Here is a 17598-nt window from a genome sequence, read left to right as displayed (position 1 = left end):
CCACTAACGACTTTGAGAATGCAAATATCACAATTGCTATCTAATTAAAATCTACTTAGTGACTGTGTTTCCTCACCATCATTTTCATGAATCGGAGAGAAACCTTATGACAGTTAGATTTAATGGTGTATGTGTTCTTATCCATGTGAATTGTCAAAACCATAGTCACAAGACAAGGATAATGACAAATCCAAACTCATATGGACTGAACTCAATCTTAGCTTCTTGCCACCTAGCAGCTCAAGGGCCTGCCATTGCTTCCAAGTTGTTGTGCAACCAATTGAGAACTCTAAGAACTCAACTTTAGCTGGAATGGGCACAGACTATGTCAACACGATAGGTTATAAACCTCAAGTCGTGTGCTAGTGAAGAACTTTAGGTTTTATTCATGATTAGTTCTTGAGACTTTCAAGACCTTTAAGACTCCCACTGTCCTCTTGACCTATAAGACTACCTTGTCAAACATCCAAGAGATAGTGTGGATTCTAACCCAGACAAACACTTCACATGGTTGGCCTAAGTTGGTCTTTGTTTTATCCAAAACATCTGAACTTACCAACTTCAAATGAACAAGAGTAGGACACTTTTACTCTTACATTTGACACGTGTTTTAAACCTTTTTTAAGATATGTCACTCAAATTACAAGCTTGGAGTATGACTCTAAGACTTGTATTGGAACGAAGTATGACTCATCTTCTTGATTCAACCATTTCAACAATTCAAGATCCTTTTTTCTTAGTCATAAGAATGCACTAAGACTTCCTTAGAGAACTAATTTTGATATGGTTTCTTAATCATTAAGATGATCACAAAACTGATACTAAAGTACTCTCCCATCTTTTCAGATTTGAGAAACTTTTATCCTTCTGCCTAATTTGATTCTTCTTATTCACTCTGCCATCCATTGGAACCTTTTCCAATGTCTCAGAGTTACACTTAAGCTTGTAAGTATAATCATATTTACTGAGCTTTAGTAAACTATGACGAATAGCCTTATATCTTTTGTGGTGGACTTAATCAGTGCACATGACTATGTACTCGATCCCTTAGTCCATTACTTGACTCACACATCCATGTGAACAAGTAATTAGTCTTAATTTTTCCAATACTTGAAAGTTCTCATTCATCATGCTATACAACTTGCATGAATCCAAGTCCTGGTCCAATTAAGACTTTGGATGATGGGAATCTTTCCTTATTTGGTAAATTTAGACATTACCACAAATGAAAGAATCAATTTCATATTTCCACTCTTGCTCTTAATGGAATCATATAAGCAACAATTTTTCCTCAAATGCCATTGTAAGGATATTTTAAAATAAATAAAATCAAAAATTTCCTTTTGATTTTAAAACTTTGCGGAAAAACTTATCCTTACAATCCATATGAAATCTTGTTGTTATCTATTCCTAAGCAATATCTCATAACTCCTAAGAAGTAGCTCAAGGATCCGATCATCAAACTACGCGATAGAAATCCATCTACTCGATCAGATTCAGCATATTCTTTCTTTAAGTTTCTCCACTTTTCTTTAATTCTTAAAACATCACCATGTGACCCAGTCACATTATGTATCAAGAATCTCAGAATAGAAACTTAGCAGAGTTAGATAGTGGACTTTACCTGAAGTGGAGTCAAACTTATTAACTTTAACATCCTTAGGTAAATTTGGCAGCTTCGCAACTAATGACCCTTTCTTTGGCAATATAAACATATGGACCCTTTTGATAATGGTACACGAGACTATCACAGACTTAGCTTTTCTCTTTACCATTTGGTCAACCGAGTTGACTATGGACAATCCCTTTCCACTAGGAAGAGAGAGCTTTACTAGATATCCAATGTCATCATTGTCAATGTCCATAAAGTTTTAGGAAGTTGATCTTAGCAAATAGATAAGATCATTAAGGGTCTTGTCATACTCTGTTTCATAGGTGTTCCAAAAGAACTCAGTATGTGACTTAGAAAGTAGTTGAACCACCAAGTTTCTCAAGAAATTGACACCCAACTCTCCCGGCTTGTCAATATGTGACTAGATCTCCAAGATGTGATGACACCTAGACCTTGCCTTTCCAATAGGGCTTGAGTGACCTTAAACTTTTCAAGAACTTATGGGTTAGGGAGAATAATTAGAGGAGGTGAAAGAAGTATGATTTCCATGGGACATCATCTTCATTTAGGAAAGCTTATTTCAAGAGATTTGGGAAGATCATAAATGTATAAACCAGACATGTTTTGGGAGATATTCAAGATAGTTGATTTATAGTCCTTAATATGACACCCAATATGAAATATTAAGGCTAGGACCCAACAACCTATTTTATAAATTAGAAGAGGGATGCCGTAATCCAAGCTATAAAATATTTGAAGGTAGGTGAATGACGATTCACCAATTTCCACCAAGATAAACGAAATGTATTATTAGGTTTTAATTGGATTTGAAACTCCTAGATCTTTGAGATTCATTGAACTATTTAATGGCATGTTTCAATCTCGAGTGTGCCCTTCAAGTTTTGTGACTGGGATGCCGAGGATCACAAAACAAGGTGTTAAGTAACCATGCAAATTACTTGGTACCCTTAAGTGTTTACCCCTTAATCGATGTGCCGGTTAACCACACATGCTCCATCAATGCTATGATAAATATTAAGTCACCCTTTACCTACCTTGTTAAGTCCAAGTTAGTGTACCGGTTAACCACACACGCTCCACTAACGACTTAGACAAAGTGTAAAGTGTAATTTAATGGATTAGCACCTTATTCACATTTTCCTAAGTAACAAAGATTGGGAATTATTAAGAGTTTAGTTACTTAGTATTTATCATTAATACTTTTTAATGAAGGAGAATTATAGTTCTGTCAAACCCGTTCGGCTAACGACCCTCCACCAGTCAAGCAAGCGGTGGGTGAGAGTGGACACCCATTAAGTTGCCATTTTATAGGCAACAACCTTATACCCACCTTATAGACCGGCTTCGTGAATGAGGCGTACTTGTGGTAAAACTGACTTTACTCTTACATATATATATATATATATATATATATATATATATATATATATATATATATATATATATATATATATATATATATTATTAACTTATAATATTATAAAGTATAAGGGTTGAATTTGAACTTTTAAAATTCTAAGGGCTAATTTGGAATTAAAGTATTCATAAGTGAAAACTTTACAAATTCCAAAACTTGAGGGCAAGTTTTGAAACTATTCAAAACTAATTAATTCCATAACTTATGTGTTCAAAGTAGTTTTAATCCAAAAACTCTTCAAGTTCCATAACTTGAGGACAATTTATGGAAGACTTTAAACTAATAAAAGAATTAACTTTTGTTTATTTTATAACTTATGTAATTAATTAAGGTTACACTTTTTTTATTTGTATTTTTTTTATATTTAATGAAGAGACTCTTGGTCCTCCATAACTTGAGGACAAATTATGGAGTCATAACTCCAATTAATTAGAACTAGACTCTTCATTTTGTAACCTTTGCCAACCTTTATGAGTTTTATGAAACTTAAATGTGACTTTTCATATAACTTGAGGACAAGTTACAATAACACATTAATTAATCAATTCTTAGATTAACATTGATTGAAAACAACTATTTCACTGAACTTTTCTATTAATCTAAGCAACTCATAAAAACAAGATAATTCAAATCAAACTTTTTCATGTAATTAGTCTAAACCCTTAAACTAATATAAAACATGAATCTATTGATAATTATCTTTGAAATTGGATTAGCATGAACATTACCACATCAAAAACAAGTTTATAAGTTCAAAAACAACTTAGGGTAATGTTCCTAGTCCATTTCTAGCCAAAAAAGTCGAATTTATGTTGTTTGGGGGTCCAACTCGTCGAGTGCATGAACCACCTCGGCGAGTTGGATTGATTTGATCACTTTTTAGGCACGGACTCGCCGATTCTCCTGATGGGCTCGCTGAGTCTGATGATCAGACAGCAACAATTTCGATTTTTAAGCAGTTTTGCAAGTATAACAAGAAAACAAGCCTAGGCTTTGATACCACTGTTGGGTTTTGAGAATTCTAACACACCTAAGTGTACATGCAACCCTAAATACCTTGGATCTATGTTTTCTCTATAATACATGCAAATAAGAACTTTCCAAGGCTTTAATCCTAACTAACATATTATGAAGCACTTGTACTACAAAGTACTAGTTAGATGACATACCTTTTGATGTAGCTTGATGTCTTCAAGCTTTAAGATCTTAGCCCCAATAGTGTGAAAGCCTCAAGTGGAATCAGAAATCACCAAAACACCTTGGAAGACTTAGAGAATATGGATACTTGGTTCTCTCTAGTGAAATTGGCTAGCCCTTCATAGTGTACCCACACTAGTGGAGGATTAGGGTTAAACCCTAATACCCATGACCTTTCATTTCCTAGGATCCATGGGTTAAACACTCCATGGACTATCCATGAAAGCTTAGCCCAACCTAAATGAACTTGGCCCATTCCATATATATAAGAGTCCATATTTAATTAGTTCCTTTTGATCACTTAATTAATTATAAATTAATTCTTGATCAATACTAAATAAATAAGATGATTTCATAGTAATATACTAGAACTTATAATATATTAATATTAATCATAAACATACTATTCTCAAAAGATTATCCATATAAATTGTGTCGGTGAAGTGCAACCCAAATGGACCATGCCGGGTCAGGTCAAGTACATACCAAATATAGTTATGGACTTAGACATTAATCCAACAGATCTTAGGTATGGGTATCATCAGTTATGAGTCCTTGAGGAGGATGTTCTGAAGACAGCCTTCCGAGGGCACTACGAGTTCGTAGTGATGCCCTTCGGACTGACTAACGCACCCGCACTATTCATGGACTTGATGAATAGGGTATGTCGTCCAAATCTAGATCAGTTCGTCATCGTCTTTATTGATGATATACGCGTCTACTCTCGGAGCGAGGAAGAACACAGGGATCATGTACGACGAGTCCTGGAAACCCTACGATCATAGAAGTTACATGCGAAGTTCTCTAATTGCGAATTTTGGATCCGAAGAGTTGAATTCTTAGGACACGTGGTTAGTGAAGATGGAATCCACGTGGATACCTCCAAAATTAAAGCTATTGAGAACTGGTCAGCACCGAAGACGCCTACAGAAATTCGTCAATTTCTAGGCCTCGCTGGCTACTACCGTAGATTCATCCAAAAATTCTCTCGGATTGCAAAACCTCTCACGATTTTGACACAGAAGGGCGTAACATTCAACTGGGAGGAGAAATAGGAGAAGGCATTCCAGACCCTGAAGCAAGCCTTATGCACCGCACCAGTATTATCTCTTCCCGAAGGAACAAAAGATATTGTTGTATACTGCAATGCATCGAATCAGGGGCTCGGTTGTGTCTTGATGCAACAAGGTAAAGTCATTGCCTATGCCTCAAGACAACTAAAGACACATGAGGTAAACCACACTACTCACGACCTCGAGTTAGGAGCGGTCGTCTTCGCACTAAAAATCTAGAGACACTACTTGTATGGAACGAAGAGCGTAGTCTACACTGATCATAAAAGCCTCAAACACATACTGAACCAGAAAGAGCTCAAAATGAGACAACGCCGATGGGTCGAACTACTCAACGATTACGACTACGAAATTCGATATCACCCGGGGAAAGCCAACGTGGTAGTAGACGCCCTAAGTAGGAAAGAGTATTCTAGTAGAAGAACCAAGTCGTTAACACTGACTATCCATTCGCATCTATCCGCACAGATCAAGGAAGCTCAGCTTGAAGCCTTAAAGCCTGAGAATGTGACGGGAGAATCCCTACGTGGAATGGATAAGAGTTTAGAGGTTAAGGGTGACGGAGCCTACTATCTCATGGACCGGATCTGGACTCCACGCCACGGATCTGGACAACACTCGATACACCGTCCACCCAGGTTCGGATAAGATGTATCTGGATCTCAAAAAGCTATATTGGTGGCCTAACATGAAAGCAGAGATTGCTACCTTTATGAGTAAGTGCCTTACTTGAGCGAAGGTCAAGGTCGAATATTGGAAGCCATCAGGTCTCCTACAACAATCGGAGATACCAGAATGGAAGTGGGAGCGGATCACAATGGATTTCACAACCAAACTGCCCAAGACAGCAGGTGGGTAGGATACCATTTGGGTCATCGTCGACAGATTGACCAAGTCTGCACACTTCCTACCCATCAAGGAAACGGACAAGATGGAGAAACTCACAAGAACATACATTAAGGAAATAGTACGGCTGCATGGCGTCCCTATATCTATTATCTCAGATAGAGATAGTAGGTTTACCTCGAGATTTTGGAAATCACTACAAAAGGCACTAGGGACGAGGCTTGATATGAGTACAGCCTACCATCCATAGTCTGCCGGACAAAGTGAGAGGACGATCCAAACCTTAGAAGATATGTTGCAAGCTTGTGTTATTGACTTCAGTAAATCCTGGGATACACACTTACCCCTTGTGGAGTTTTCCTACAACAATAGTTATCATAGAAGCATCAAGGCAGCTCCATTTGAAGCCCTCTACGGCCGGAAGTACAGATCCCCTCTGTGTTGGGCTGAGGTGGTGACACTCAGTTAGCTAAAGGACGAGTTCCTGATAGCGCTCTCACGGGTCCGGAGATCATTCGAGAAACGACCGAGAAGATTGTACAGATTCGTGAACGATTAAAAGCCGCTAGAGAACGACAGAAAAGCTACGCAGACAAACGAAGAAAACCCTTGGAATTCCAGGTGGGAGCCGAGTCGTTTTGAAGGTCTCACCCTGGAAGGGCACTATACACTTCGGAAAGCGTGGAAAGCTAAACCCAAGGTACATAGGGCCTTTTGAGATTCTCACCAGAATCGGCCCTGTAGCTTACAAACTCAACCTACCCCACGAGCTAAGTAACATACATCCTACCTTCCACGTCTCAAACTTGAAGAAATGCATGTCCGACGAGAGTCTCGTGATCTCGCTTGACGAGATAGAGGTCAATGAGAGCCTCAACTTCGTGGAAGAGCCTGCGGAGATTATGGATCGAGAAGTAAAACGAACGAAACAAATCCGCATCCCAATAGTGAAGGTTCGGTTGAACGCCAAGTGGGGACCGGAATTCACTTGGGAGGGTGAGGATCAAATGAAACTCAAATATCCCCATCTCTTCGCCTAGTGATACTGTAATAACATATCTATTGAGTTCTAAATTTTGAGTCAAAACTCACCTAACGGGGGGATGATGTGACAACCCAACGTTAAATCCGTTATATAATTCTGTTTCCGCTAACGGAATATGTCATTTATAAAAGTTCCATAATTTGGAGTCATAAAATAAATGAATATTTAATTATTTATTTATATTTCATGTGATTATCATTTTAGTAAAAATAAATATAACTCGTTACTATTAGTTCCATTTAACAAAATAAAGTTATATTATTTTTCAACCACTTAACCCGGGTAAAAAGTTTATACCCCGTTTAACTTTAGCATCGGGTAGTCGTGTACCGGGTGCAATACCCGAGGCATATATAAGGAAGGTGAACACCTCTTTGAACTCTTTTACCACTCACACACACTCTCTCTCACTTCTTTCTCTCTCTAGCTCGTTTTTGGCTCCAAAACCGCAATTTCTGGCTCCGAAACGTAAGATTTTCCTCCCTAACTTGTTCTAAACATGCATCATTGTCATTATAGCTCAAAAATCATATGAATGGCGCATGAACAAGGAGTTTACGACATAAGAATCTCCTTAGGTCGTAAACACCCAAAAAGTTGCCAAAAGTCCCGATTTTTCTTCTATTAAGCCTAGATACTAGTTAAGGGATTTACCTAGGGGTGTTTAGTCATCAAAACATACATTTTTAAGGCATAAAAAGAGCGTTTACAGCCCAAGCACATGCTTAGGCCGTAAAGACCTTTTTTCCATGTAAAAATGCCCTAAACACACTTCCAAATCATTTTAGATTTGATATATGACCTAAGGAGCTTCCAATTCGAGTTTAGGACAAGTAAAACATCATGTTTGAGGGGTAAACTAGAGTTTACGGCCCAAGGATGCTTAGATCGTAAAGTCCCCCAAACCTCACCGAATGAGGGTTTAAACCCCCTAATTAGCCCTAGACCTTCAATAGAAAATAAAAGGGATTGATTTAAGGTCCTTAGCATCAAAATTGGGGAGTTAACAAGAGTTCACGGCCAAGCCATGAGGCTTATAGCCGTAAACTCCAAAGGAGTGGCCATTGGGCCGTAAACTCCAAGGGAGTAAACTCATGGACTCCCTAGTACCCTCTTTTTGTACAATCCCCGAGAACCACTTTTAACCCATAAGACCTCGAATCGATTTTAGCATATGTAAATGTTTTAATAAAAAGTATAAGTGACTAATTACTTGTAAAACATATATCTCATATGTTAATAGGGTCTTAAAAGGCTTAATTGACACCAAACGCTCAACCGACACTTCCACCTGATTTACTCGATTTCAGGTGAGTTCATACCCCTTAATGAACCTTTCTAATGTTTTCATATGTTTTAGGGGGGGGGGGGTACAAGTCAAATATACATTTTTATGGTAGTGAATCACATGTGATTTACTACCGGTAGTTCAAATCACATGTGATTTATGACTATGCTTTATATAAGAACTTTACGTTTTCAAAACTACTTTGGATAAATAAACTATTTTCTAAATGCTTTCTTTGGTCAAGATTTTTATTAAATTAATTTTCTTATAAAATGTATCTACACTAATATATTTATCTAAGTAAGACTTGAAGGACTTAGGACCGATATGTCGCTTATTTCCTTTTCTTGTTTGATTGTGGGCTTAGGGTATTTGTTATCCGTCCAACTGTCGTTGATTTCTTAGTTATATATCATGTATATTGGTCTTACGTACGAGCATTTTCATCTCATTCGATGCCTATATTACTTAATTGCCAAGAACCATACACACTAAGTTAACGATAATAGGTATAGTTAAGGCCACTACTACTCGTTACCGCTACTACTATACATACTATAATTCATACTATTACAAAACGATACACGAATAAGAGAACACAATATAAACTACATAAAAGACTACTACACTATTTTAAAATAGAAAGCACTAATCCGGAAGATAACACACTAACTCTCAACAAGATACTCTACGCGTTACATACTGTGACCAGAGCTTTCCGGAAGGAAGGCGGCGCTACATGTATAGATCTATACGGGGCAGACACTATTATATCCTGACTGTTAACCTCAGTCCGCGCCGAACAGGCCCAGGGATCGCACTACTTCACTACACTATGTATGACCGGGAAGGTCATGAGATCCTCTATTGTTCACACTATTGGTCACATAAAAGGAATACACGATTTCCACACTAAAATACTAAGACTAATGTCTAAGTTAAAATACCAAAGGGCTTCTAGCCCAGCGGTATCCGGTGTTGCCCTCCCTACTTGAGGTTGAGGGTTCAAGTCCCGTCGTGGACATAGGTGGATTTAAGGTGTAGTTTAGGAGTAGGTTAGATTTGCCGTTTCAAAAAAAAAAAAAAAATCTAAGTTAATATCCCGAAGTAAATAAGTATTTATTACTAATGGGAGTTTGCACCATTAATACTGACAACAGCCATAACTTTTACTCTATCTACACTACATACTGGAGATTTTAATACCACACTTTTACAACAAACGGTTTTCAATGATAAAACTTACATGCAACTTAGAGTTTCTCACTTGCGATGTATTTTCTGGAAAATATAGGATTTTCTAGTGTTTTCTAATACTTATAAATGTAAATTGCAGTTTTTCACACTATAAGTTTTAACGCATTTTATACAAAATCTACACTAAATTCTTCTGAACTCACTAGCTTTATGCTGATACTCGTTTTCAAAATAATTTGTATCCTCAGGTCAAAGATAGATAGGTACAAGTGCAGCATTTTAGAGAAGATGGAGCATACAAGATCCATCTTTTGGTTTTGTATTACTTTTGGTGTCAATTGAAACTTTACAGAACACACTTGTAATTAAACTCACTATGTAATGAAATGGTTGTATGTTTCTTTTTTTTAGTATTATGCAATTTTGATGATACTGTACATGACGTCCTCCACACCGAAACGTATTCCGCCGTTATCGGTTTTGGGGTGTGACACCATCCTTCTTCTTCACAAACAGAATCGGGGCTCCCCATGGTAAACTACTCGGTCTGATGAAACCTTTATCTAGCAGCTCTTTCAGCTGCGTAGACAACTAATGCATCTCTGGAAGAGCCAACCGATACGGTGCCTGGCTATCGGAGCTGCACCAGGAACTAGATCCATCCTGAAATCAACCTGTCTCTCCGAAGGTATCCCAGGCAATTCCTATGGGAATACGTCCGAGTACTCTTGCACCACTACTACATCATCTACTGTCGTCTTACCCTTATCCTGGGTGTCCATCACATATGCGACATAACCTGTGCAACCTTGCTAGAAGCAGCGCCTCGCTCTCACTGTTAAACAAGGAATTGGTCTGCATTGTGGCCTCTCGCCATGAATCACCAACTCTTCCCCACAGGGAGTGCGAACCCTCACTAGCTGCAACTCGCAATCAATCACTGCACCATTGGTGCTCAACCAATCCATGACTACTAAGACCTTATTCCCTTGCAAAGGAATAGTGACCAGGTCTACCGAAAACTGCTCATCGAATAACTACAATGAGCATGCCTTATGCACCCTCGCGACCCTGACGATCCTATCATCGGCTATCTACACCTTGAGTGGACAATCCAACTCCCCTGGAGCTCTGCTAAACCTCTTGCTAAGCGCCATAGAGACAAACAATCGGGAAGACCTCAAATCAAATAACATTGTAGCTGAAATGTCGTTCACTAAGAACGACTTTATACCCAAACATATAACATTAGAAACAATCAATAATAAATGCAAAGATAAAAGGAAAATCCATACCCATCACCATGTTAGGAGTCACTCGCGCCTCCTCTGTTGTCATTTGAAAAGTTCTACTCTTCGCCACTGGCGCATCGGCCCATCCCTGACGACTGTCTGTAATCCTTAATGTAGCAGGGGTAGATGCCGACACCTTCCCCACTACGGCTAAGCTCGGACACTAGGTGGTAGTGGTAGAAGTCGTATAATCTCTACTCATATGCCTCGTCAGACAGCACTTGTAGCAGTTGGAACTCCCTGGCTTGCACGCCCCATCATGCAATCTCCCACATTTGCCACACCGACTGTGGCTCTGCTGACCTCGAGACCTATCATCCGAAACCTTGGGCTTCTTGCCCAAACTCCCTGTACCCAAAGCCACCTCCAAATTCTTCTTCTTCTCCATCTCAAGATCAATCTCTCTCTCTCTCGCCCTCGCAATCATATCATCCAGCATCTTACAACTGGATCGTCTCATAAACTTGCGGATATCACTCCATAACATCTCATGATAATGGGTCTTCTTCATTTCCTCATCAGCTGCTTAGTGAGGAACAAGAAGAGCCCTCTCTTTGAACTTGGCGTCAATCTCCGCCACTATCTCTATAACCTGAGTAAGGTCCTGAAACTCTCTGGCTAACTATTGCACCTCAATAACTGGTGCAAACTCGGCTCTGAACCTGGTGGTAAAATCAACCCAAGTCATAGCATCAAGAGTCATGTAATCCTCGATACCATTCCTAACCTCCTCCCACCATTCATGTGCCCTGTCCTTCAGAAGACAGGATGCTAATCTGAACTTGTCCCCCTCGGGACATCTGCTAGTGTGGAACACATTGGCAACATCTGCCAACCACCTAGTACTCGCAATAGGGTCCAACACCCTATGGTAGTTTGGAGCTCCACAAGCTCGGAACTCCCTGAAGGTAAGTGTGCACGACCCCATCATGACCGCCACATCAGCACGAAACGTGCACAACTTCTCATCCATCAACTCCAAAATACCCTCCTTGATCGAACAGAAGATCACAAGATTCTGCTCAAGTATGATACGGGTAACCTCTAAAGTGAAAAACTCCCTAGTTTGCTCATCCAACTGCTCGGCCCCCGAGCCTGATCCTGATCCCTCCCTAACAGCTAAACTGCCACCTGCTGGTCTAAGGCGTGAAACCAACTTTCTCAAAAAACATCACATTACACGTTAGAAACACTGATATATCTCGAGGGATCACTATTATTACAGGTTTTCTGGTCTCGCCTTGGCCTTCCTTGATTCAAGTACAGATCCTCTGCTTTCAGTTGTATGGGCCCCTACTACCTTCCACATCTATCCTTACTTTCCTCAATAATTGTCTCGACTGCACCAAGTCACTACTACTGCTACTGATCTCTTCTACTCTCATCCTAGGCTTGCCCTAGGGAAATCTATGACTCAACCAAAAACCAGTCCTCAACTACTGAAGGCCTCCTTGTAATGCCAATTAGTCATCACCTAAATACCACCACATGTGATGAGGGTCAGATAATCCTTCGAGTAAAAGACTCTTTCCTACAACGGTTGGACTCAAACAAGAGCTACGCAGTAGGTCCAAATCCAGCACTCTGAGATTATTCAACCCTGATTACATGTGATGCGACGTATTCACCTAATGACTAAGTCCCATCACTAGGAGTCCCACAAAGCACAAAGCAAGTAGCATTCGTACATAGGAACTAATCAAGCAACTCTATTCTCACAACAAGAAACTATACTAATATACAATGCTAAGCTCACAATATCAAGCATAACCTAAACAGGCTATCCTATTGTTGCCCACTCAATACTAGAATGCAATTCTCATAAAGCTGAAACACATATAGCAGGCACATAATGCATCCTCCTAGATCCTTAGTCCTACTCTAACATGATGTTCTACTGAAACTGAAACAGATAATCATAATATAAACTTGTATGGGTAATTTAGGAGTACTCACTTGAGTTCAGCTGATCGCATGCACCACACCCTTTTCTCTTTTTAAAATTTCTTTTTGCTTTTTCTAAAACTCTTTTCTTTATACTTTTTTCTAAAATTGTTTTCTTTTCTCAAAATCCTTTTGTAAACATGGTTTTTCTCTTGAAAATTTTATACCACTTCCTTAGTTTAAGTTCAGACATAACCGGAAGTGTGCCCGAATCCCTCATACCAAGGCTCTAATACCAACTTGTAACGAGCCAAAATACGACCCAAAATTTTTTGTTTTAATAATAGTAAAAATCATATCATATATATAATAAAGCCATGGAATGAGCAACTCAAATGCTATAGTACTGTGTCAAACAAATCTGTATTATTCATAGTAACATCCAAAATAAACTCCCAGGATAAACTAAAGCTGTGGTGTGTGCGATGCCATCAACCCGAGCCCTTCCCTTTGCTTGCGGAAGTACCTGAAACCAAAACCGAAACTGTAAGCATGAAACTTAATGGGATCCCCCAAACTACCACATACCATACAATAACACATAAACACATATTGGGCTTTACCCACTGCATCAGACCGATGTCCGGAAACTACATCGAACAGAAGTCTGGAACTAACCAGGGCCTTGCCCTCTACATCGGACCGAAATCCGGAACTGACTGGGACCATGTCCCCTGCATTGGACCGAAGTCCGGACTAACTACATCAGAACGAAATCCAGAACTGATTGTGACCTTGTCCCTTGCATCGAACCGAAGTCCGGAACTAACTACATCACACCGAAGTCCGGAACTGATTGCATCGGACCGAAGTCCGAAATTGATTGAATCATAACATAGCAAAAACATATCAACTAACATGAATAGATATACTACATACTGCATCGGACCAGGGTCCGGAACACATAACACAAGGCATGCTTGAATTACAAAGACATCAAGCAATCTAAGTACTGCATCAGACCGAGGTCTGGAACTACTGTTAACTAAACGGACTGGTATTGTCTCCGTAGACCCGTTCCTACTAGAAGGAAAGCTCACCTCGTAATGCTGGCGGCTGAGATGCTAACTCTAAAAATGGCTGACTGCTGCTTCGCAACTGTCCGGCTACAAATCCCAAAAACAGTAGATCAGGTACATATAAATGCCCTCAGGGTAAAATGACTGTTTTACCCCTGGTCAAAGTCAACTCCCTGGTAAAAGTCAACTTCCAGTTGACCGAACTCACCGACTCAGGGCGTAGACTCGTCGAGTCCCTCCATTACTAACTCTGCTTTAACTTACCGAGTCCCTTCCCCACTCACTGATTCACCCTGAACTCACAACTCGAAGAAACACGGGGGACCCGCGACTCGACTCGTCGAGTCCGAAGAACAACTCGCCGAGTCCTAGCATGCACATTTCATACAATCGATTCTAATCCATTCCAGAGCATCTAACTCGTAGATCTAAGCTCCTGGGACCATCTGAACATGTGAAGTTGCTAAATTCATGTGTAACTAAAAAGGAATGAGGCTATTTCACTCAAACTCTACTTTAATCGGAAAAACTCATCCGACTCGCCGAGTTGTATGAACAACTAGTCGAGTCTAAGGCAATCTTCATCGGACTTGCCGAGTTGCTCATTCATCTCGCCGAGTCCACGACTATCTTCATATGACTTCCTGAGTCAACCTTGCGATTCGCCTAGTCCATTCAGTTCTTTTTCCATGCAGACTTGATTTGAGCAATGCATCGGCTCCAAATCATAAATCCAACCTTTTATGGCATGCTTATCACGTAAAGTTGCAAACTTTGCGTGCATGCATGGCTTTAAAGGCTTTAAATGCCAAATCTGGGCTCTTAATGGGGTTCTAAGCTCAAGTGGGACCTTAATCACGACCACAACTGAAACTTTACACTTCTAGAATACAATGAGGGTCCAGATCTGAAGTATAACCCAATCATAAGGCTTTATCACTAAGGATTTGAGGTTTAGGGCTTAAAAGCAATAATTTGGGGACAAACAAGATCTACTAGATCAATAAGCAAGATAGAGACTTTATTACCAGAAAAGATGACCACAAATGAGTTTGTTCTGGATCTACTTCCTATTCCTTGAACTCTTCAACCTTCTCCTTCTTCTACTTGCTCCAAAAGTTCCTTCACAAAGTAACAATCACTCAAACACTCTTTAAGGGGGCTAGGGTTCGATAAAGGATGCTCTCAAGGTGATGGAGGCGAGCTTGTGGTTCATTAATGTGTTTAAATAGGATGCAAACCCTTAAAATTAGGGCTTCCTCCGGACAGGCGGACTCGTCGAGTCTCATCGTATGGACTCGTCGAGTAGCCAACTTAATTTGCATGATCATCCCGTCTCTACTTGACAAGTCGGGTTGCAGACTCGTCGAGTACCCCTTAAGAAATGAAAATACTTTATTTAAATCACATACCATAAATGAGGTGTTACACAACTTCAAAACCCCACATAACACTTCAAGGATGGTATCTTGTAGGTAATGAAAACAGAGTACTGAAGTTATACAACTCTAAATTCAAGTTTGGCTAAAAAATAATTTTTTCTAAGTCATGTATTGAATTTGTGTGTGTGTGTCTATATATATATATATATATATATATATATATATATATATATATATATATATATATATATTATAATTTTGTTTTATTTGTAATAAGTTCATTACTTTTATGTTATTATTTTGCCATAAATCTTCTATATATTATCTTATGTCTTTATTCGATAATGAGTATATGACTAATCATAATTTTATATTAGCATTTTAACTTACTACAAATAAATATGTGAATAAGCATACACCAAATATTCAGATTAGAATTACAATAACAAAACATATATGTAAAATTCTTAGCAGAATAATAACATAAAAGTTTAAAACTAGTATCTTCACCACTTTATTTACTGTCTTTATTTGAACTATCCCTTATATATATATATATATATATATATATATATATATATATATATATATATATATATATATATATATATATATATATTTGTCAAATTTCAACATCTCATTCAATTTAACACATGCTATTTTTTAAGAATTTTTGATTAATTATTATTCCACATGTCATTTTATATATATATATATATATATATATATATATTAGTTAAATTTCATATAATATTTTAATATAACAATTATAATAAATATAATTATAAATATTTCATTTTCAGTAATACATCTTTTCTTTTTATTTTAAAGATTTTAAATTAAAATCGAATTTCTTACTTTGTTTATTATTTAAATTATTTGTTTAAATTTAAAAGATAAATAAATACTTAAATTTTCAATAATTCAATATTAGTTTTATTTCCGTATAAATTCAAACTTTTAAATATTTGGATTGTTATATTTAATTTCTTTACATATACTTATAAAATACATGAGTCTCACAATTTATTCCAAAAAAAATAAATAAAACCTAAACATTGTAATAACAAACACACAGACGAGAAATAAATGAATAGATATTATATAAATATACCATGCGCACATAAATAAATAATAATTACAAGTATTTTGTTTTTATTTGTAACTTATAAAGTTATAATATTTTAATAGTGGTCATGTTTTTTCCTCATGTGAATTATTTTAACTTGATTGGCACTTCTTTTTATTGTTTGATGTGTATGTGCTCTACGAGTGTTGAAATATACCCAATTTGAATTTTAAATTGTTATGCTTGAAGTTGTAAATAAAATTTCAACGTTCAATATTTTGGTCATTGTTTGAAATGAAGGACCCAACTTTCATTGTAAATTTCTACTCGACTTCTTGGTAAAATTCCAAACTTTGATAGATCTTCTACAAAAGGGTACTATGTCCTTGGACCACTCTCTCAAACCAGATATTGTGAAATAATTTCAGTCGTAAACTCGAAATACTAATGGCCAATCAAAGAAGCAATACATAATTGATTAAGTTATTGTACATTTTTATATTCTCTTTTGAATTTTTAAACAAACTTTATCGGTTTTTATAATAAAAATAAAAGCAAGTCTGTCATTATATATAAACTTCCAATTATGTTTGGCTTTTTGAATGTTAAAAAAAATAGTTCTTCGGTTTAAGTTGAAAATGGGCATCTTGCTATGGTTTAATAATAGAAAATGACTCGGAAATCTAATAAACTTTTGATTTTGTTCACGTTTAATCATTTTTTTGTACATATCATATGTCATCCGACTACGGAATCTGTTCACATATGACATTTGCGACATATGTTGTAGGTTAAAAAGTAATATCTGAACAATTTCATATAGGATATACAAAATTGTGAACAAAGTTTAAAGTTCATTACCTTTCCATTTCTAAGTTCAAAATAAGTAGTTTTCCGTGAACCGAACTAGTACCATACCTTATATTCATTTCTTACCTCTGTGTGATTTTGTTTAGGCACTTAGGTACTTGAAAATAATCATATTCACCATGGTAGATAATATATGGCGTATAAAAAAGTTACTAAATATTAACAAAATAAAAATTCATTACACTCATAAATCAGTTTCTCGTTTATTTATCACATATTAAGTAGAAGTTGATTTAACTAGAACAAAATTCCAAGAAATAACTTGTTAAATAATAGTTATGCTGTCATTGTTAACCTTGCTTTATACTTGCCATTTAAAATATCCA

This window comes from Lactuca saligna, chromosome 8, assembly GCF_052625555.1.
Source record: "Lactuca saligna cultivar CGN05327 chromosome 8, ASM5262555v1, whole genome shotgun sequence".
NCBI lineage: Eukaryota > Viridiplantae > Streptophyta > Magnoliopsida > Asterales > Asteraceae > Lactuca > Lactuca saligna.
This window is presented reverse-complemented; position numbering follows the sequence as displayed.